Raw genomic sequence first — 23,507 nt, forward strand, 5'->3', positions numbered from 1 at the left:
TCCTGAAAGTGATTAGGTCCCTCTCTTTAAGTATTTATGGTTTATAATATATTTTCCATCCATCCCTCCATCCATCCAGTCTTCCCTTACACAGGCGTCTGTGGCTGCAAGTCTTACTGAGTCAGTAAGGAGGCACCATTCCTCTACTAAGGGAGTTCACAGGCTGGTAGTGGAGAGAAATAAGCAGAGTCCAGGACTGGATGAGAAAGGTTCTGATGGGTAAAGCACAAGGGAGTGCTGAGCACCAGGGGAGCATCAGGATCAGGAGATGTGTGGAAAACCTGGTCATGATTGAGGTCAGACTCAAGTCTGAGTTGTCAGGCACAGGACCGGTGGGAAGAGTTTTGTCACTTGAGCCTTAGCCTGCAGGTACCTGGAGGCTTGGACTGTCCTAGGGACTGCAGGCCCCTGAGTGAGAATGGACCTCCAGGTGGGGATGGGGAGTGAGATTCAAGAGGAAAATCAACAATCCCACTGCTGGGCATACACACCGAGGAAACCAGAATTGAAAGAGACACATGTACCCCAATGTTCATCGCAGCACTGTTTATAATAGCCAGGACATGGAAACAACCTAGATGTCCATCAGCAGATGAATGGATAAGAAAGCTGTGGTACATATACACAATGGAGTATTACTCAGCCATTAAAAAGAATTCATTTGAATCAGTTCTGATGAGATGGATGAAACTGGAGCCGATTATACAGAGTGAAGTAAGCCAGAAAGAAAAACACCAATACAGTATACTAACACATATATATGGAATTTAGGAAGATGGCAATGACGACCCTGTATGCAAGACAGGGAAAGAGACACAGATGTGTACAATGGACTTTTGGACTCAGAGGGAGAGGGAGAGGGTGGGATGATTTGGGAGAATGACATTCTAACATGTATACTATCATGTGAATTGAATCGCCAGTCTATGTCTGACGCAGGATGCAGCATGCTTGGGGCTGGTGCATGGGGATGAACCAGAATGATGTTATGGGGAGGGAGGTGGGAGGGGGGTTCATGTTTGGGAATGCATGTAAGAATTAAAGATTTTAAAATTAAAAAAAAAAAAACAAAACAAAGACCAATAAAAAAATAAATAAATAAATAAAATCCTCAAAAAAAAAAAGATTTAAACTTAAAAAAAAAATAAAGTCTTTGGACTCATAAAAAAAAAAAATAAAAAAAAATAAAGATGGGACAAACACACACACACACACACACACACACACACACACAAAAAAAAAAAAAAGGAAGGCCATGGAATGCCATCAGAGGACTTGGGACTTTATCCTGAGGCCCTGAGGAGTCACTGAAGGGTATGAAGGGAAGGGAGAGGCTGACTGAAGAGACGGCCAAAGGAAGGTCCAGGAGGTCGGGTCCTCTGGGGGTGGGGTGATAGTGCCAGAGAAGGCAGGGGAGGGGTGGCAAGGGAGGGACAAAGCCTAGAGACTGCGGGTTTGTGCCTGAGTGATCTCTCCAACTCAGCTCCTGGGATGCCCTGCTCTTTCACCCAGCATCTCCACACTGTAGTCTGGTCTCGTGTAGTCTGGTTTCCCATCCTTTCTGCAGTGTCCTCCCAGCTCTCCTGCCAGGCTGGGAACAGGCCATGTGACTTTCTTCTTTAACCTACATGAAATCTCCTTGCCAGGATCCAGAGAGGGGTTACGGTGGGGCTTTCCAGTGTTTTCTCTGTAGGGAACAGCAAGTCTAGAGCTGAACTTAGGTCAGCAATGCTGGCTGACACACCTTCTATGCTGGCAAGGCTGCTGGCCACTTGCTCCCTGCTCCTTCCACAAGTCTCCCTCGGCCTCCTCCTATTTCCATTTCTGGGTTGCCCAGGCTCAGCACTCTTTTCTGTGGGGGAAATGATTGTTTTTCTTTCATATGGGCATCTGAAATTTTGGTCTCTCCAAGTAGACAAGACACAATATGTTGGGTACTCTCACTGGCCAAGCGGTTAAGGGACTACTGTCACCCCATTGCTGGTTGGGGGAACCCTTCTGCTGGCCCATTGAGGGGACTGAGAGATACTTGAGGGATGTAGAATCATCTACAGTGAAAACATAAATTAACTGGTGTTTATGCTTGTGCTCATTTAAGCTCCAAAGATGACTTACTTAAAAAGCAGCCACATGAATTGTGGAAGAGGAAGAGTCAGATTAATTGAAACAGTAAATCAGTTTATGGGCATGCGGGAGAATGCATTTCTAGTGCATCTGTCACCAGCTCACTACAGCAGTGCTGTTTAGGATGCTGATTTACGAATGGAAAGGGAGTTAGAAGATTCCTATGACAAGAGTCATTCTTTGGCATTTCTCTAAGTATAGAATAAACTGAGTTCCTGTTTTTCCCAGTTCTCTTAATCTGAGACTATGGGAGGCTATGCTCTGGCCAGTTGGTTGGACATTTATGCCTGTGGCAAATAGAGGACTCCCCCAAATATTATTTCAACAGAGGACTCCCCAAAATATTGTTTCATTGAGATGAGTCCACAGAAAGCCTCAATGATGGAAGAGTGTCTGCATCTGCACCCCTCCCTGTCCCCACGTTCCCTGCTGTATTTTTTCTCCAAGGGAAGACCACTTAACACACTTGATCTTTTGTTTACTGCCTGTTCAGTCTCACTAGAAGGTAAGCTCCCTGAGGGCCAAGGGTTTTTCTGTTTACTGCACTGCCCTCCCCCTGCCCTCGGCAGGCCTGGCTCATCACAGAAGCAGCCTGAGGATTTCCTGACTGACTGGCAGGGCAGAGCCCCTGCTGTGAGACTGCCCTGTCCACTGATGCCCTGGGCTTGGCCTGTTCTGCTCTCACTGCAGAGGCTGCTTTCCTGTCTCGGCCAGTTTGTGATGTCACTCCATAGGGATCAAGGAATATGCCTGGCAGAGAGCATTCACATAGACCCTGGAGAGAAGAGAAGAGAAGCCAGAAAAGAGGAAGCCTGAGTCCCCTGATTTTCTTGTTCCTCCACTAGGGTGTTATAGTCCAGGGGAGGGAGCCCTGCCCTACTGATGGCCATCCTTTAGGGTGAGAGTGAGAGCAGCCTTCTCTGTGCGTGTGAGCGGCAGACATGCTCAGCACTGGGTGGTCTGGGTTGGGGTGCCAGCTGTTGACAGGAGCTGCCCAGCACCTGGAAATGGCAGCCTGACAGGAAGCTGAGCAGGGCTAATCCCCTCCCACTGAGACTGGGTACGTGGTCCTGCAGCTGGTGTGGTGGCCTCCAGGGTTGTGTCGTGTCCTCAGGCCCACAGATGGGAAGGACTGTGTTCCTGCTGGAATGGGGAGAGCAGGAGGCCTGGTGGCAACTGGGGCTGGGCTGGGGTGGTCTGAGGTGTAGAGGGCTGCAGCAGGGGGCCAGAGGGGAGGAGCCAACCCTGGGAGGTGGTATTATTGCACTTCTCTTGCGTGAAGTGGGGGTGGCATGAGAAGTGAGTGATGTCCCAGCTCTCACCTGGGCCCAGATCCCACACTGGCCACTGGGCCAACAGGCAGCGCGGGGTGAGATGTGGGGAAGCCATGCCCCTGCTGGGCCACCTCGCCCGAGGGAGTCCGGTCCTGCATGGAGACCTGGGAGCTGACCCCTTGTCTGTGTGGTCTTCCCGTGGCTGCTCCTGCTATGACAGGGGCAGCCTGCGCACAGTCCTGGGCCACATGGAGGGTGCACCCCTCTCTCCCAGGACCCAGCCTCATCTGTCACTCAGCTGCTGGGCTTTGACCGTCTTCACATGCTAGGAAGATCCAGGGCTCCTTACTGAGAGCCCAATGGTAACAACAAACAAGCAGATAAGACCTGTTGGTGAAGGAAATGAGACGGGCCAGGATGAGGGGCTCCGCACACACAATGTGTGTGTTCCTTCTGGTCAAAGGAAAAAGGTAAAATGTCTGGAATTTGTTTTTGTGGTGGGGCCTGGGGTGCAGTGTCTTGAGCTGGCATCTATGCAGGGCTTGGTCTGAGATAGTGGCCTTCATATTTCCTTGTCTACTGAGAATTAGACAGAATCCCTGCAAGGCCAAGGCTCCTTCAGCCTTCATATGGTTCCCCTTCATCCCTGCACAAGGCTTGTTTGCAGGCGTTCGTTTGTTATAACTGAGGCCAAGGCTGGGGGCGGTCCTGAGGGCAGGTGAGAGCCCGGCACGGGGTTGCTGCTTGCCCAGCACAGGAGTCCTGTCCTGGGACCTCCATGCTGTACTGAGTGTGGCCTTGACCACCTCTTTTCTTTATGGGTCAGGTGGGAGAGACAAAGGAGTTGAACTCAAATCAGAGATTATAACAATATTGTGATGGCAGATTACATTTCTGCTTTTATGTCTTTAGTAAAAATAGACCTCTTTGAGAGATGGGAAACCTGGTCTGTTGCTGTGGGGCCAGCAGGCTTCAGGTGGAGATGGGTTGGACTGATGTCTGCCTCCCTGGGGGCCCTGGGCATGGGTCACAGTGTCCCAGGGATAAAGGCTGAGCAGGTGCCCTGTGTGCTGTGTGGACAGGGCCCTGGCTACTGTCTTCCACAAGAAATGCAGCTGGTTTCCTGGGGCCAGCCTTAGGCTGTGCAGTTCACAGAGCTCCAGATTGTACTGCAACTGACAGCGGGCTTGAGGCAGGGGACAGGAGCAGTGTTTTCTCTGCGGATTTCTGCCTTGGGGTCCCTGTGCTGGCTGGAGGCGGGCAGGGAAAGCAGAGGGGGCTGGACTCTGAGTCCCCTCACCCACTGTATCCAGATCTGTGTCACTCATTCCTGGTTCATATGTGGTACTTCCTTTTAAATCTTCGTTTGGAAAAGAAGTCTACCACTTAAAGTGCCTGGAGCACTGTGGGCTTCACAAGCAGGCTGCCAGCCGGTCCCCTGCATCACTTCTGTCTGAGCCTCCGGGCACTGTTTGGTGAGAGGCTAACAGGTAGGAAGGCCAGAGGTCCCCAAGTGGCAGGAGGAAATAAACTGCAAATGGCAGATGTTTTTTCACCCCCTTCTCTGTTGATGAAACCAATTCTGCCTGAGACTAACCTGTTTTGTTTTGGTTTTTTTTTTTCCTCAAATTTTGGGCTGATAATGGCTCAACAAACCAGGATTCATGTCAATCATCTTATGGCTGGGGATGACACACCTTGTGCCATCCTATCTCAAAAACACATATTGTAGGAGAGGGGCCTAGTGAAACTCCCTCAGCCTTGAGGAGTCCCTCTTATCTGATTAACAGCTTGCTAACAGACTTAAAAATAGTGTTTCACGAAGTGAGTGTTGAACCCTGCTCTGCAGTTTTGCGGTGCCTCGTAGTGACTGAAGGCAGCCCCCAAGGGGAGACTTGTTGGGGGTTTATACCAACCTGCCAATACCAAGAGGCACCCAATGTCCCTGTGAGAGGAATGGTCAGACATGGGTGATTCATGTGGACAAAACATTCCTTTCTCGGTCACCTTTTCCTGGTCTCTTTGGCCATTTTGTAACTGCCTGAGGAATTAGAACTAATAACCAAACCTGTCAGATCACAGACTTTCAAGGGACTTGCAGTTCTGTGTTGTTGGTTGTTTTATTGTGCAATACCCAACTCCAGTGCTCTTGCCTGGAAAATCCCAGGGACGGAGGAGCCTAGAAGGCTGCGGTCCATGGGGTCATGAAAAGTCGGACACGACTGAGCGACTTCACTTTCACTTTTCACTTTTCGTTTTCGTGCATTGGAGAAGGAAATGGCAACCCACTCCAGTGTTCTTGCCTGGAGAATCCCAGGGATGGGGGAGCCTGGTGGGCTGCCGTCTATGGGGTCGCACAGAGTCGGACATGACTCAAGCGACTTAGCAGCAGCAGCAACAGACAAGAGCACGTTTGGTAGCTAGGTGGAGCTCTAGTTCTAAGAACATCTCTCAGGCTATAAGGTGTTCTCTTAGCTGCCTGCCTCAGGGGCTAGCGACCTGAAAGTGAGTCTTTATTATGGCTGTGTCTCTGATCTATGTGGATAGAAGCACTGCTGGTGACTAGTGCTTTTGAGGACACAGAGGTTTTGAGGACACAGATCTGGAATCCCAGGATCTGGTCAGATTGGAGGTGCAGTGGTAATGCTTCCTTTGGTAAAGCTAGCTCTTAGTGGACCAGAGGCGGCTCTCTTGTGGCTTTGGAAGAATTGGCCCTAATAGCTCGAGGACAAAAATCACTTTTTCCTTGCTGGCCAGCTATATAGCTCGAGGACAAAAATCACTTTTTCCTTGCTGGCCAGCCCTTCACCACCTCTTTTGCTACCACATATACTGGTGTGGTGACACTCAAAAGGGACATCTTGGCTTTTATGTTCATCCTTTTATGATTTGCCAGTTCTATCGGACTTCCCTGGTGGCTCAGACGGTAAAGCATCTGTCTACAATGTGGGAGACCTGGGTTCAATCCCTTGGTTGGGAAGATCCCCTGGAGAAGGAAATGGCAATCCACTCCAGGACTATTGCCTGGAAAATCCCATGGACAGAGGAGCCTGGTAGGCTACAGTCCATGGGATCACAAAGAGCTGGACACGACTGAGCGACTTCACTGTATAGTTCTATTATGGTCAGGAATATACTCAGGCCAGTGCACAGCCGTGCAGGAGACAGATGTTTCCCCTGGTGGTCTTAGCTTGAGAGGCATTCTGGAAAGCTACTCTGTTGCACCCAGGGTGGCATCAGAGGAGGAGCAGAAATCAGGCAAAGTTTTAATGGTGAGGAACAGGACATCAATCTGGGAGGCCACCAGGTCTAACGCCTGGTGCATCTCCAGCCCACCTTGGTGATAGAACAGGAAGGGATGGTAGTGAACATCTGCTTTGGTAAGAGATAGGTTGACTCTGGCCAGGGAAGGAAGCTTAGGTGGAAGACCTGTCTCCACCCCCATCTAGAGTAGGGAGGGATGCCTCCGGTAGAAAAGGCTGCTGGACGCTGCTTTTTCTCTCTTACTGATGGGAGCTAAGAATTCAAGCCTCACTCCTTTGAACTGCATCCTGAGAAACTGGGATAGATTTGACCCCCAGAGCTTCAAGAAGACACGCCTGAACTTCCTATGTGATACTGCATGGCCACAGTCTCCATTGGAGGACAGCGAACAATGGCTAGTTGGAGGGTCTCTTAATTACAATACTGTCTTACAATTAGACCGGTTCTATAGAAAATAAGGGAAATGGGTAGAAATGGCATAGGTGTTACCTTTTTTTCTCTCTGTGTGACATGCCAGACTTCTGTCCTAAGGGTATAGGTTCGGGTGTGAAACCTTCAGCTCCCTCCTGTCCTCCTACTTTGCCCCCATATCCAGGGCTTCCATCTGAGCAAACTGAGAGTCAGGGCACCCCTCAGGGGACGGTGTCCTTGTTCTTGGTAGAAACTCAAACTGAAATTCAAACTGCTCCAGCGTCAGTAGAGATTCAAATTCCTGTCTCAGTATGACTTTGGACTACACAGGATTCAAGTGAAACTCAGATCAATGAAGTAAGGGAAGCTCAGACAGGTAAAACGAAGGGTGAAATACAGGTTGAGATGGAGGACAGGAGACAGACAGATAAGGAAAAACAGGTTTCTCCAATCTATTCCTGGGATCATATGCGAAGGGCAGCCAGAGGGGCTGAGGAGCAGCTACAGAAGCTGTTGCCTCTCCATGAAGCACCCACCGGGAAAAACAATCAATTGATGAGAGTTAATAAGCCCTTTTCTTATCAAGAAATACAGAGAATTAAGGAGGACCTGGGAGACTGTTTGGAGGACCCAGAAAAATATATTAGAGCCTTTAAGGGTGCTACTCTTCTTTATGACCTTACTTGAAAGGATGTGAGGTATATCTATTATCCGAAATTCTGAATGAGCCAAATATTTTTCAGTCATTGATTTGAAGGCCTAATCATAGCTAAAGGGATGAGGGCCATAGGCCCCAGAGAAGTAAGCCTATGCTAAATCATCCCTTACCTATTACTTTAAGACAATTGAGAAGATTTTTGGGCATCACAGGCTACGGCTGCATTTGGATTCCGGGTCATGTGGAACTTGCCTGGCCTTTATATAAACTTATAACTGAAACTCAGCAAACCCAAACTGACAAACTGATTTGGTCTTGAGATACTCAAAAGACACTTAAGGCTCTTCAAATTGCTCTCTTGCAAGCTCCTGCTTTGAGCTTGCCCACAGTGTCAGAGCTTAATTTGTTTGTCACTGAAAGAAAAAGTATGGCCTTGGGAGTTATGACACAACCCCAAGGGCCTCACCAGAAATGTATAGGATACCTGAGTAGAAAATTGGATGCCACATCGTCTAAGAGTAATTGCTTTTATTGCTTTAATAGTGCCTAAAGCTCTTTAGTTTACTAATGGGTGAAATCTTCTTGTACTGACTTCTCATGATGTGAGTAGAATCTTAAACTCTAAAGTTAATATTTGGATGACAGACAGTTGGCTTCTTAAATATCAGTTTTTGTTATATAACTCAAATTTCAGCTTTTCAACAGACTTTATGGGAACTCTGGGAGGTGACTCCTGATTCAGCCTTTGAGTCAAACAAGCTGTTGTTTGAGCCAGGAGCAGAGGTCCTGATAAAGACATTGGGACCTTGGAGGGGCAATCTCTAGAGCCCCTCTGGGAAGGCCCTTATGAGGTAATTCTTTCTTCTCCCACAAATGTCAAAGTGCCAGGAATTAATTCGTGGGTGTACCATACTCGAATTAAAAAGTGGCATCCTGACCCCTCAGGCTAAGCCATGTCATTTTTATGTCTTTATTTTCTTTGATTTTACTCTTCACTTTTTAGATGTTCCTGATAATCTGTATGGGCCTGCTTCTGCTAACTCCAAAAGTCCTGAGCCTGCCATTTGACTCTCAAGGCAATGCCTTCCTGTCCTGGGCTCACTCCTATGCTGCATTCCACAATCGGTCTACTTGCTGGATCTGCAGGGCACTTCCCCCATCCTCAGTGGAAGGCTTCCCGTGGCGGGCATCTCCACTTCAGGGGAAGGACTTTCTCCAAGTCTGTGACTACCTTTGCCAACAACAATTGTATGTGGTGCCTCTTCTTAATCTGATCACATTTAATGATCCTAAAATGGACTGATGAAACACTTTGTAGCTTAACTATGGACATATTGTAACTTTTAACTTTGATTATACTTTGTCTTGGTTTAATGACTATTTTGCTGTACTTAAGAAGACAAATGGGTCTAGATTTACGGGTCAGGTTTTTTACCTGATGCTTATCAAATATGGGATGACGTCATATGGCTAACTCCTGAAAAGGGGTGCCTAATGTCTAGAGACCCTATATGCTGGGAACAAACAGAACCATTTCCAGAAGTTAGCTGACAACTTAATTATAATGATTGGAAACAACTGGGGTTTTTGCCTCATATGAAATGTGCAATATAATAATTCCTGTGTTTTCTAACCCCAGTACAGGTCCTGCTTTTGCCTGGCCAGGCACTGATTGGGACTGGATCCCTCAGTCATGCTGGCTTGCTTCAAACTGGGCCTATTGGATATGTGACTCTTGCCTATGGGCGTGGCTTCACCGTAGCTGGATAGGGAGATGCACCCTAGGTCCAGCTTTTACTCATGGCTTCATATTTTCAGAGCTTCCAAAGAAACCTGCTGATTTGCCACAACTTGGAACTCATTGGATAAGGTCTGTATTTTACTGGTATGATTATTTGGCTGCAATATTCCTTCCCTCTCTGGGAACTACAGGCGTTATGCTACGAGTTGATCCTCTGCCTACCTTTACTCAACAAACCTTACAAGATTCTCAAAAAGTTGTTTCAGCCCTTAACGCTGAACAAATACAAATTAGAAAGGTGGTTTTACGAAACAGATTGGCCTTAGATATTCTAAGAGCTGCACAAGGAGGAACTTGTGCCATTATTCATACCCGATGCTGTACATATATACCAGATATGAGCACTAATGTTACTCACTTTACTGAACACATGAACATGATGATCCAGGCTATGGATACTCCTGAAGTCTCAGTCCCTTCACTTTGGGAGATGTTAACTAGCTCCCCATGGTGGAGAAGTATCTTAATTGTAATAATTCTGATTGTTCTGTTCTTGCTGTTTGCTCCCTGCATATGTAACTGTGTAGCTTGATTTGCTTATAGCTGCATCAAGGCTTTTAAGTTACAAAAGGTTGTCCAAACTCCTACTGAGTGCCACAGCTTCCTCCAGCTACTACCTGGGGCCTTTGGACCAGAGACTACCAATATGAGGGTGAGGGGAATATGTTGCCTCACCAATTTAGGGATGATGCTCCTTATCAGCTCAGAAGTGATTGTGGAATGAGAACGCTGCCCCTTCCCCTAGGCAACATAATTCTCCTAAAAGAAAAGGGGAAATGAGAGGGTAACAGGTAGGAAGGCCAGAGGTCCCCAAGTGGCAGGAGGAAATAAACTGCAAGTGGCAGACATTCCCGCCCCCCACCCCCGCCCCCCAACCCGTTCTCTGTTGACGAAACTAGCTCTGCCTAAGACTAACTTTTTTTTTTTCTTTTCTCAGCCCTTGGACTGATAATGGCTCAATAAACCAGTATTCATGTCAATCATTTTATGGCCGGGGATGACACAGCTCGGGAGAGCGACCTGGTGAAAGTCCCTCAGCCTTGAGGAGTCTCTCTTATCTGATTAGCAGCTTGCTAACAGACATAAAATGCCTTGCTAAAAACTAGCAAGGGGGCACTCTTTCTGTCCTCTTCTGATGTCTATGTCAGAAGCTTTCCCTATCTCTATTATACTTCAATAAAACTTTGCTACACAAAAAGCTCCAAGTGGTCAAGCCTCGCCTCTGACCCTGGATCAAAATCCTGTCCTCTGGAGGTCACAAATCACGATGTAACCCATGGCTCGCAGCAGCAACATTTCATTGAGCAGCAGTACAGGCAGCATTGATTTGGTGTGGAAAGTCAGTGCCTTTGGCGGGCCCACATTGGCATTCCCTCTGTGTGTCCTCTTCCCCTCCCCCTTGCTGCCCTGCTGGCCCCCGTGGAGCTGGCTGCTGGGAACACGGGAGGACCTTGTATGACACGTAGGGTAGATACCATGGGGTGGATTCAGGCACTGTAGAGCACCTTTTGTTGGGATAACTTTGAGGCTCCATTTGTGGATAAATGTGGAAAGACTTGCTTCATGAGTTTAATAATCATGCCAGAGTCATTTTTCTTCTGTGTAGCCAAAACTGTCTGCATCCATAGCTTACTATAATATATGGGTATCAGGAGGCAGGCCCTCTTATATTCGTGAATATTTCTGTTTCACCTTGTGACAGCCTCATAAATATTGTTGAAGGATGGCAGCTTGACTGAAGAATTCTTCCCACCGTGGTAAATAGTCCTTCCTGACAAGCGTGAGACAGCAGGGGGAGAGTGGGGCTCAGGCACTCGCTGCTGAGGAGGGGCCCACTGTGCTGGTGGGGAGGAATGCTCCGTGGGGGTGGAGGTGGGAGCCAGGCGGAGATGGAGGGGCCAGGCTGTGCCAGTGCTAAACCGCCGCAGCTAGAAGGCCCATGATGTGTTCTGAACAGAGGGGTCCAGGATTACCTGGAGGCTTTTGGCACCTTCTCCATGCACTGATCCTTCCTCTAGGACACCTTGGCAGTGCCAGGCTATGATCCTCTTCCTCTCACAGAGGACCCAGGTCTAGAAGAGGTCAGGTGTCAGCCTGACCCAGGTGAGAGTTAGCTAGGGGTTCAATCAGTGCCTTGGGTCCTGGTGCTGTCTGAAAGTTTACCCAGGAAGTGGGGAGCCTGGCTGCAGGGTATGGGGACCCCGAGCTGCACATGGGCCCTCTGTTGCCTGAATGTGGGGCCATGAGGCTGAGCCACAGCCATGAGTTTTGCAGCTGTGATCGCCGGCACTTTCCTCCTGAAGTTGCTGGAGGAATAAAGGAGGTGATTGATGCACACTTAGAAAGTAATTGTGAATAAGAGCAGCTCGCTGTGGTCACCGGCTGCTGCTTATCTGCTGTCTGTGGTTAGGGAGCAGACCCTACTATGTTATTGTGATGTCCTTTGGGCCTTGCAGATGTCCTGGAGAATCTGGCTCATTCACTCCATCCTCTGGGCCCATTGTTTCCTCTCTGCCTGTCATCAGATGTCCTGACCACTCTGTGAAGGCTGTTTTTGTGGTGGGGACTGGTGGTGAATGGGATGGGCTGGAGTTTCACATATGATTCATCAAATTTCACCAGTACCTGTGAAATGGGCTCTCTTATGTTTTTCCCATGTGAATAATCTGAGGATCAGAGAGATTAAGTAGCTTATCGAAGTCACAGGATCTGAGTGTGTGTCCTAGTTCTCCTTAAAGGCTCTGCACTTACAGCATTTTCTTGTGCTGTACCGTGCTGCACTGTGTGGCCTTCTCTGTGCACAACGCGAGTTAGGACCTTTCTGAACTGATGTGACCTGAGGTCCCATTTTTATGTGCCTGTCCAGGTAATATACAAGCTTCTGGAACGTTGGCTGTGGAATGAACGACAAAGTTAGGGGCATACAATGAACACACCACGGTGTTTTGGGTGATAGAGACTGATTTTTAGGATCTCCAAGGGGCATGTACTGGTGTTTCTGGCTCATATTTGCCTGGAGGGAATGAGCCGTAGTGATTATGAGAAAAGAAAGTGACTTTGGCCATGTCCTCCTGGGCTGTCCTTTCTGTGTTAGCAGAATCCAGCAGCTTTCCAGGAAGATGGAGTAGATTAATATTCTTGGGCTTGGGGACACGCATGCATCTGCCTTAGCCTGGGCAGTGTCGGCAAGCACCTGAGGGTGGCGATGGTTTGTGGGGTGCTCTCTCAGTCACTGCCCAGTGAGGGAACACCAAATCCCACTGTCTTCTCCAAGGGAAGGCTTAGATCCTCCGGTGGAAGGCAGCTAGGCTCTCTTTCACACCCCTCTTCAGACCTTGGCACCTTTCATCCCTCTCTTTCCTGTCCAGCCCTCTTTGTCTTACAGCAAAGGCATTTACCTCTGTCTTCAAGATGGATTCTAGACCTAGCTGCACCCCCTTCCTTACCATTGGCCTGGCCCAGGGCACCGGGTTCTATTTGGGTCCTGCTACTGCCTGCCGCCTGTCTGTGGGGAGACCCTTGGAATCTCTGACACTTCCTGTCCTCCAGGGACTCCCTAAGGCTCCTCTGGATGGACTCCTGGTTGTTTGCCCCCTGTTCCTGCTGTCACTCTGGCCCTTCTCCTGCGTCCTTCACATGCAGGCGCACACCTCCTGTCTCGGGTTCACTGCTCCTCACCGCACCCACCTGCTCACACTTCTGCCCAGTCTTCCACTCAAGGTCCCCTTGTCAAAGCTCTCACTGCACATGCCACTGCTGGCCTCAGGCTGTATGGGGACTTGTGGTCGCCACGCTGGGACATGATGATGAACTCATGTAGTGGAGAAACTGCTCCCCACCCCAGTCAGGTTTTGCTCTGTAACATGCATTGATAATACCTCCATGTTTTTACAGCCACCAGCATGTATTTCTTGCTCTCAGGCCTGTGGGTTGGCTAGGATGGCTAAGCTCCAAGGCTGGGAGGCAGCAGAGATGCAAAGTCCTGCTAGAAGTGCAGTTGGATGCCTGACCATGTCAACATGGGTGACGCATCTGCTGGAACCCCATCTGTCAAAGCAATGGCCCAGTCATGAGGCGGAGGAGCATGATGCACTGAGTGTGGGTCTGAGGGATGGAGCCCAGAGGCCGGTAGCATCTGTAGCATGCTCCCTTCTACATGTAATTCATTTTCCCTTCCAAGAATCTGCAGGGCACACAGTAGATTTAAGGATGAGTGTTTCTTTGCCCTTCTTATTTTCCCCCAAATTTCTTAGTCAAAGTTGGATGAGTCACTAATAAGACACCCTCCTCCACTTGACAGAAAACAAGGAGCAGGAGTGGAAATAACCGGAATGAAAAGGCAAAAATGGTTCAACACATGAAAAGATTAATCCAATGACTGGAAGGTTGATTCAGCTGCAGACAGAAGTCCAAGGCTAGAATTAGGCCACTGTTTCTATGGAAATCTGATTAAATGCCTCAGACAGCAGTGGAGGAGCAGGGGTGGGTGGATCTGAACTGCACATGGAGGCAGACGTCTGAGGACCCCAGAACTCTCAGAAGCTGGTGAGGGCACTGGAGTGATGCGGTGTCTCCCACAGCAGCTTACCGAGTTCCCTGGTGGTACAGGAACCTCCTAGGTGACTCCATAGTTTGCTGGGGGCCATACTTTCTGCCCACAGCTTCTGGTGGTGACTAGAGTGCTAGTGCCCGGCTGGCCCTTATAAGCAGTGTCCGTGAAAGTCCGAGTGGCAAATTCTTGGTGTGTGGTGATGATATGGTGTCAGTTTACCTCTGCCTAAGAAGAGGCCAGGGAAGGGCGCTGGCTAAAGATGATGAACACAACCAGACCAACATCATGTCCACAAAAAGCCTATCTGTAAAACGGGAAGGCCCAGTCATCCAGGGAGGAGGCCAGCACACAGGGATGCTGAGCAGAATGGAGGGTCCCTTCTGGAAAGCCTTGGTACAGCCGCCTCACAAAGCGAGCTCTTGGGCCAGGGCCAGGTTGTCCGGGGCACTGGTCTGCTTGGGGGTAATCGGAGCTGACTGGGGAGGAGTCTTCCCAGGTGGAGAGTCACGAAAGGTCAGGGTGACTGCATGTGAGTGCTGGAGGCCTGGGTCAGGAAGCCCCACAAGTGCAGGCTCTCTTGCTCCTTCAGCAGGTCTTCAGGGGTGCCCCTTACAAAAGAGCATGTGATGTCCATGACCAAGCTTTGTGGGGACTCCACCTGCAATGCATATAGATTCTGGTCTACTGTAGTGACATTTTGCGGATGACAGATTTACAATCCAGAGTTAGCCCTGTTCAGACTATAAAACCATTAAAGCACAAACCTGTCAGCCAGATGGATCTGCCTCGGTTACCCTGGGAGGGTAACCAATTATATCTCAGCCATCCTGTCTGAGATATAATTTGAGGCTTGTTATAAGGAGGGAGCAACTCTTTCAAGCATCACTTCTTGATGGAGAAACTTTTTCCCATGTTCTGAGACTCACACAATTCTGCTGTTTGTCCTGAAGCCATAATATCACTATCCTGCAAAATTTGTGATGAATTTGGCTTAATTAGCCAGGCTTTATAATACAGGGCTTCCCTGATAGCTCAGTTGGTAAAGAATCTGCCTGCAATGCAGGAGACCCCAGTTCAATTCCTGGATTGGGAAGAAGGGATAGGCTACCCACTCCAGTATTCTGGCCTGGAGAATTCCATGGACTGTATAGTCCATGGGGTCTCAAAGAGTCGGACATGACTGAACAACTTTCACTTATAACCCAAATGGTGAGGCAAAGCTGGTAGCCTTAGCCTGCTTTGTGGCTGGCGCTAGGCCACCATGTGGGCCAAGGAAATCTGTATAATCATAGTCTCTAAGCAAATCAGAAGGGTTTGTCCCCTTGGCTTTCTATTATAAGGGGATCGTATCACATAATCCAAGTTCAGTTGGGTTGCCAGCTCATAGAAGATGGTAAGACGATAGAAAAATCGTGATATAAGGGGAGTATTCATCTGGTGAGCAAATATAAATGGCATCCTCTCTGATGTCAAAGAGGTGGTGGTCCCTGTAAATAATCGTAGAGGAGTCTTTGTTGACTGGTTATTGGTTGGGAGTTTGGAGACCTGAGGCCCACACATTGAGCAGGGTTAGAATCTGGGGTAAAATTTCTGTCCATATGAGGGATGACCTATTGTCTGAAAGCGTGAGGGGCACGTGTTTCAGCTGCTTGGGGCTGGTCAGCCAGGTGGAAATTTCACAAGATTCCACAATCTAGAGCCTCTGGCTGAACAACTTGGTGAAATGGGTACACTGATGTGAATCTATCATGTCTGGTGGGCCAAAGAGGGTGAGCACATACCTGATTAAGAAGGTGACTTGGTGTAGCCAGGAGAAGTCCAGGCAAGGTATCTCTGATGGTGGGTGCACACCTTCTAGTTCCAGCAGAGGGCAGCAGCGGCCCAACAAAGTCAATTTGCTATTATGATACAGTTTGTCACCCTGAGACACGCATCCCCACATGGGAGCCTTCCAGAGTCTTGTTTGAGTGGGGAGTTGTGCGTCAAGCCCAGTAGGCTCTGAGATTTGTCACCGAAGTGGCTGCTGTCTGGCTGGACATTTCATCCAGAGCCCCATGCAAAGCTCCGTGGAACTGTGCTTAGCCAGACTCTAAGAGGAGTAGTCAGATGTCACCAGTGATTCAGCTCAGCCGTCTGGGCCAGAGGGACTAAGGCCAGGGTCTGCTGTGTGGCTGGCTGGCCCATCATAAAGCAGTTAGCCGAATTCTGGTGGAAAGAAGCTAATTTTTGTGTCATGGCACAAATAACCTAAGTTGAATGGGTAGGTGTGGAGAGGTGTTTCCTCTAATACATGCCATATCTGTTATAGTGTGCTGGAGCCTTGATTGTGAGGAGCTGACATTTTTTAACAAGAGGAATTTTACAGCCTGCTGATGACTCTTTGCCCAGAAGCTTGACAAACAAAGTGGTGGTCTTTGGATCTTATGGCAGCAATGGTTCATCTTCTCTGCTGTAAATATTGTGTAATTAGGTACAAGCCTTCTCAGATGGCATCCTAATGAGGCCCCCATGGTAGAATGCTGTCTATATAATGCAAAAAGGAGGAGTGGGTTATTCTAAGTGAATACAGATCAAGAAAACCATGGGCACCCAAGTAAGGTATGGTGGACATCCTTGAAATTGAAGGCAGTTTGAGGCTGTGAGTCTTCGGTTATCAAGACCAAGTAGATCATGCTGGCTAGATCTAGGGCAGCAAAGTTGGAACCTAGAATCTTCTGGACAACATCTACTATCTCTAAGATGCTGGGCATGAGGACCTTAATGGTGGGAACTTGTGCATTTAAGAGTATCATTAATCAATTATTAATCTCCTTCACTGATGGTCAGTTTTGACTCTGGCAAGATAGGCTATTACAGGGTGAGATGATGGCCTTATGACCTAATATCAAACTTATCTCTAATGATGGGCCAAGGTCATCTGCACCTTATTTTAGCCTATATTGTGATGCATTTACTGTTTGTACTGGAGGAGGCAGTTGGAAAGGCTCCTGTTTGGCAGCTCCTATGAAGAAGTCCTTCTTCAGAAGAAGGCTGAGCGACGAAGAATTGATGCTTTTGAACTGTGGTATTGGAGAAGACTCTTGAGAGTCCCTTGGACTGCAAGGAGATCCAACCAGTCCATTCTGAAGGAGATCAACCCTGGGATTTCTTTGGAAGGAATGATGCTAAAGCTGAAGCTCCAGTACTTTGGCCACCTCATGAGAAGAGTTGACTCATTGGAAAAGACTGATGCTGGGAGGGATTGGGGGCAGGAGGAGAAGGGGATGACAGAGGATGAGATGGTTGGATGGCATCACTGATTCGATGGACATGAGTCTGAGTGAACTCCGGGAGATGGTGATGGACAGGGAGGCCTGGCGTGATGCAATTCATGGGGTCGCAAAGAGTCGAACACGACTGAACTGATGAGGAAGTCCAGGGATTTAGGTTTATTCCAAGTATGTCTCTGGTTGAGTTAATAGGAAAAGAGAGCCAGAGGTGGCTCCCACCACTGGAAACTATTTTAGAAATATGGTGCCGATAGAAACACCCAGCTTCACTGGCACTCCCTTTCCAGTTTTACCTGCTATGCCTTCTAGGCTGTATGAGGTTCTCTTGGAGGATTTAGAGTCACTATGAAATCATTGTGACTGAGCCAGAATAGTCTGGTGATGATGGCCTTTGTCCCAGTGGACCACCGGAGTTCTAAATGAGGGACCATCCCTGACATTCCCAGGGGAATGCTCCGGGGGGCTGCAGATTGGGAAGTGCTTACAGCAGAGGGGCCTGCACGACTCTCTGATGGCCTCTAATACATGCCTTTTGAGGCGTCTGTCTGGGCCTTTGAGACTGGAGTCTGGGGTGAAGCAATGGCTTATTTTAAGGAGAGGAACTTGCACCAGGACGGCCCAGATATAAGAGTGTTGGGGATCCCGATTGGCAGAGGTGCCAACATAAGGCCCTCCACTGGTTAGAACCACCCCAGGTGCTTTCTCCTAACCTTGGTGACATGAGGGCTCCAGGACCAGGAGCCAAGAGCCTGCTCTGTGAGGTGGGTTGTGTGGCCTGCCCCCTGAGGACTGTCCTTGGGGTTGTAAGCCGCTTTGAAGCTATAAAACCTGGGAGTCTGGATGAATGGTTCCTTCTCAGGAGGCCATTGTGTTAGACCCTCCAAGGCCTCCTGAGTAATATGCGAGGTCTTCATGAGGCATCCTCCTATTTTGATGACAATGTTAGATTAAATTTCCTTAAGTGGAGCATAGGCTGCTGGAGGGCAAGCTGAGATTCAACAATAAAGCAGCAGAGGAAGTGCAATAGAAAGTTGTTACTTCCAGTCCTAGAGGATGTTCGTAGCAGGCCTGGGTTGGGAGTGGGCACATAGGGAGGTCCAGGTAGAGTGCAGACAGACAGTGAGATTAAGCCTCAGGCACATGCCTTTGCTCGAGTCTGTGGCAGGGTGTTTTCTTGTTTCTGGGCTGTCTGGATTGCTCAGTCTGAACCAGAGTGGAGTTTTGGTAAAGCTCTACTGGGTCTTATCCCAAGAGGCCAACAAAGGGAAGCCCTTGGAGGTGGGGGGAGACTGTTGATCCAAGGGTCACTGAGGTGATCTTGGGTGACCTTGGTCTGCAGTGACTTGAAGCAGGATCTCAGTACTCCAGCCAGAGATTGAAGTCAGGCTTCTACAGCAAGAGCACTGAATCCTAGCCACTAGACCATGAGGGCCAGTGGCCAGTGACAAGGCCCTGGCTTGTCTGTTCACAGAAATGAATTTCAGCAAAGAAATGGAAAGTGGTTAAACAAGTAAAAATGGTTATTAGGAGGAAAAGTGTACATGTGAATAGGCATACATGCGCAGGCCCAGAGAGAGAGAGAGAGTGGCACCCTTGCAGTAGTTTAAATCACTTATATGGGGCATTTCTTCCAAGTTTCCTCTGGCCAGTCATCTTGCTTTTTTTTGCCTTGTTCTGGGCCCATATTTGGTTTATCTCAGGGTTCTCCAATGTATGCATGCATCTCTTAGCCAAGATGGATCCTAGGAGAGGCCTATGAGTAGACTGACACTACCTACTAAGCAGTGGTGCATCCTCCATTTTTGATCCCAGAGGAAACTTTCTGTACTTGTGTAATCAGGAAGGTCTCCTTGAACTTGAGAATGAGAAATATGTGGTCTCTTTATATCTGACCTGGGCAGGACTCAGCTCCTTCTCATTCTTGCCATTATCTCCATCTTGGAGTATCTGTCCACAGGGGACAGACTCCACCTGCTCAATCTGCGACCCATCTGTCTTCTGCCTTAGGGGCAGTCCTGCAAGTAACTTATATTTACTTGTGACCCTGTGGGCTGCTGTCTGAGACAAGTGCTTATGTGAGAGGCTAAGCCAATTTAGGTGTGACCTAAATAAAGTCTCTTAAGATTATACAGTGGAAGGGACTAGATCTGATAGACAGAATGCCTGATGAACTATGGATGGAGGTTTGTGGTATTGTATAGGAGACAGGGATCAAGACCATCCCCAAGAGAAAGAAAAGCAACAAAGCAAAATGGCTGTCTGAGGAGGCCTTACAAATAGCTGTGAAAAGAAGAGAAGTGAAAAGCAAAGGACAAAAGGAAAGATATACCCATTTGAATGCAGAGTTCCAAAGAATAGCAAGGAGAGATAAGAAAGCCTTCCTCAGTGATCAGTGCAAAGAAACTGAGGAACACAATAGAATGGGAAAGACTAGAGATCTCTTCAAGAAAATTAGAGATACCAAGGGAATATTTCATGCAAAGATGGGCTCAATAAAGGAGAACAATTGTATGGGCCTAACAGAAGCAGAAGATATTAAGAAGAGGTGGCAAGAATACACAGAATAACTATACAAAAAAGATCTTCATGATCCAGATAATCATGATGGTGTGATCACTCACCTAGAGCTAGACATCCTGGAATGTGAAGTTAAGTGGGCCTTAGGAAGCATCACTACGAACGAACAAAGCTAGTGAAAGTGATGGAATTCCAGTTGAGCTATTAAAAATCCTAAAAGATCATGCTATAAGGGTGCAGCCCTCAACATGCCAGCAAATTTGGAAAACAGCAGTGGCCACAGGACTGGAAAAGGTCAGTTTTCATTCCAATCCCAAAGAAAGGCAATGCCAAAGAATGCTCAAATTACTGCACAGTTGCACTCATCTCACATGCTAGTAAAGTAATGCTCAAAATTCTCCAAGCCAGGCTTCAACAGTATGTGAACAGTGAACTGCGATATGTTCAAGCTGGTTTTAGAAAAGGCAGAGGAACCAGAGATCAAATTGCCAACATCCACTGGATCATCAAAAAAACAAGAGATTTCCAGAAAAACATCTGTTTCTGCTTTATTGACTATGCCAAAGCCTTTGACTGTGTGGATCACAATAAACTGTGGAAAATTCTGAAAGAGATGGGAATACCAGACCATCTGACCTGCCTCTTGAGAAATCTGTATGCAGGTCAAGAAGCAACAGTTAGAACTGGACATGGAACAACAGACTGGTTCCAAATAGGAAAAGGAGTACGTCAAGGCTGTATGTTGTCACCCTGCTTATTTAACTTCTATGCAGAGTACATCATGAGAAATGCTGGGCTGGAGGAAGCACAAGCTGGAATCAAGTTTGCCATGAGAAATATCAATAACCTCAGATATGCAGATGACACCACCCTTATGGAAGAAAGCGAAGAACTAAAGAGCCTCTTGATGAAAGTGAAAGAGGAGAGTGAAAATGTTTGCTTAAAGATCAGCATTTAAAAAACGAAGATCATGGCATCTGTTCCCATCAAGTGGCTGACTTTATTTTGGGGGGGGGGTCCAAAATCATTGGATATGGTGAATACAGCCATGAAATTAAAAGATGCTTACTTCTTGAAAGCAAAGTTTTGACCAACCTAGACAGTATATTAAAAAGCAGAGACATTACTTTGCCAAAACAGGTCTGTCTAGTCAAGGCTATGGTTTTTCCAGTAGTTAAGTATGGATGTGAGAATTGGACTACAAAGAAAGCTGAGCACCAAAGAATTGATGCTTTTGAACTGTGATGTTGGAAAAGACTCTTGAGAGTCCCTTGGACTGCAAGGAGATCCAACCAGTCCATCCTAAAGATCAGTCCTGGGTGTTCATTGGAAGGACTGATGTTGAAGCTAAAACTTCAGTACTTTGGCCACCTGATGTGAAGAACTGACTCATTTGAAAAGACCCTGATGCTGGGAAAGATTGAGGGCAGGAGGAGAAAGGGAAGACAGAGGATGAGATGGTTTGATGGCATCACTGATTCAATGGACATGAGTTTGGGTAAACTCCAGGAGTTGGTGATGGACAGAGAGGCCTGGTGTGCTGCGGTCCATGAGGTCACAAAGAGTCGGACACAACTGAGCAACTCAGCTGAACTGAACTGAAGCCAATTTAAGGCCCCATCACCCCTCCTTGGCCAAGCAAAGTGGCTATCAAGGCAGCACCATGCAGTAGCTTAGCTAAACTGTTCACAAGACCCAAGTGGGTCAATACAACAGAAGCTGAATTGTTGTTCATATGGCTCTCCTGGGCTGCTCAGAAGATCTCTAGGGTCATTCTTTTCCATGTAGCTACTCAGGGGCAGAGCTGAGGGTGGTTCTGCCATTTGAACATGTGACTTCCAAGGAGAGGAGTTATGGGGGTTTCGAGGGTGGCCAGGGTGCAGGCACAGGCACAGAGGCTGAGTGGAGCCTGACTGTGTACCAAAGAGGATGACCAGCTAGCAACTGGGGGATAGGGATGACCAGCTAGCCACTGCTACAATTACAAAGGATGCTTTAGAGATGGTAGAAACTGTCTGTGAACATGAATTGGCATTGTATTGCCATTTGCAATGGTGAAAAACTGGTGTTTAGCAGTGAGATATTAGCAAAAATATCTACTTCGTATAATGTAGCACTGCTATAAAAGGTCTTGTTTTAGGCAATATTTAAGGAAGTAAGAAATGATAGTATAAAGTATTAACTGAAAAAAGCAGGGTACTCAGCTGAATATTCAATAGCTCACCTTTGAAACATATAGACCAGTAGGAAAAATACTGAATTATTAACAGCGGTTTTCTTTGGGCAGGAGAATTATGAATAGCTTTTATTTCTTCTTCACCTTCCCTCTTCCCCCTCATTTTCTAATTTTCTGCAATGAACACAGATTTATAATCAGAAAAAAAAATGTTACAAAATTACATGCTGTAATTTACAAGGAGGCCCTCCTCTCCTCTCCTGACATGGTCGGTGTTGACTGATTTTGGCTGACTTGGGAGGCCTGCTGCAATCTGATGGAACTAAATCAGCCACTGGCCTGGCAAAGCCAGCAGGAGACATGGGCCTCCTCCATCACTCTCCTTGACTTTCTTTTCTCTGGAGGATCTACTTTTTTTCTCCTCTGATTCTTACAAAGCAGAGCGTGGGCTGCAACGGCAACCCCAGGCTTTTGGAGGAAGATGAGGGGCAGGTGCCAAGGGACTCTGATCCACACAGACCCTGCCCTGGCATCAGGGTGCTCTTGCTGCCCTGGGAGGGTTGTGGAGAGAGCATGCTCCCCACAGTTTGACTGCATGACCTACTTACTCCAGAGACAAGCTCTGAAACTGTGTCTGCTCACACAACAAATGCGAAGGCAGTGGCAGAGGGAAAGCATGCAGCCTTGACTGGTTGAAAATGGATGCAAAGAGGTGCCTGCTTGCATAGCCCTGGGGAATGTCTGCTTTGCTCTCACTGAGTTGGTAGAAACTCATGAGCTTTTGTTTCCCTGAAGAATGAGCTTAAAGAAGACAATTCTGTCTTCCGTGGCCTGAGCTGTCTGGGTGGAAATCCTGACTTGTGTCAAGTGGGTTTGGAGGCACTCCTCTGTTGGGAGCAGGCCCAGTAGTGTAGCCTGGAGGTAGAAGGATTAACACCCGGGAGTCTGGTAGACTTGCTGTATTGCTTCTCATCGTGTCAAGTGTCTCGCTGTTCACACTGTGCACACTGTTTGTTGGACCCTGGGTAGGCATGGCACGAGCTAAGAGGCTGGAAGAACACTCGAAGAGCCATAGGAATTGCAGACACGTTTATTCTCTTCTGGCGGATGCAGTAGCTGTAGCAGCAGCCGTAACATAACCTAACATAACACAACCTCTCTCTTGGCTGACCCAATGGACATGAGTGTAACTCAGCAGTAATTGCCCCCTCTCTTTAGGTGGAGCTTGTACAAGCGTACTGCACACAACCCATGGCCAAGCGAGTACCTCATGACACACATGTGCAACGCTATCATTGATTTCAGCTATTTTGTAGTCATTATTTACAAAACATGGGTCGGGAGAGCCTGAATACGCCATTTTGGCTAATTTGCTCTCTCCCCACACTCCACCCCTTTGGGGTCTCTCGCCTTGCATTCTGGGCATAGTTCATCTTCTGTGATATTTCCTTGGCAAGTGAC

General features: G+C 47.8%; 1 long non-coding RNA gene across 1 annotated transcript; it reads left to right on the top strand.

The window, feature by feature from the left end:
• The first annotated feature begins 5,664 nt into the window (after positions 1–5,664).
• LOC138432731 (uncharacterized) lies at positions 5,665–10,730 on the top strand. Its single transcript, XR_011253963.1, has 3 exons — positions 5,665–8,979; positions 9,371–9,601; positions 10,470–10,730. It is a non-coding gene; the product is annotated as an uncharacterized lncRNA (long non-coding RNA).
• Positions 10,731–23,507: the final 12,777 nt, after the last annotated feature.

Source organism: Ovis canadensis, chromosome 2 (genome assembly GCF_042477335.2).
Source record: "Ovis canadensis isolate MfBH-ARS-UI-01 breed Bighorn chromosome 2, ARS-UI_OviCan_v2, whole genome shotgun sequence".
Lineage (NCBI taxonomy): Eukaryota > Metazoa > Chordata > Mammalia > Artiodactyla > Bovidae > Ovis > Ovis canadensis.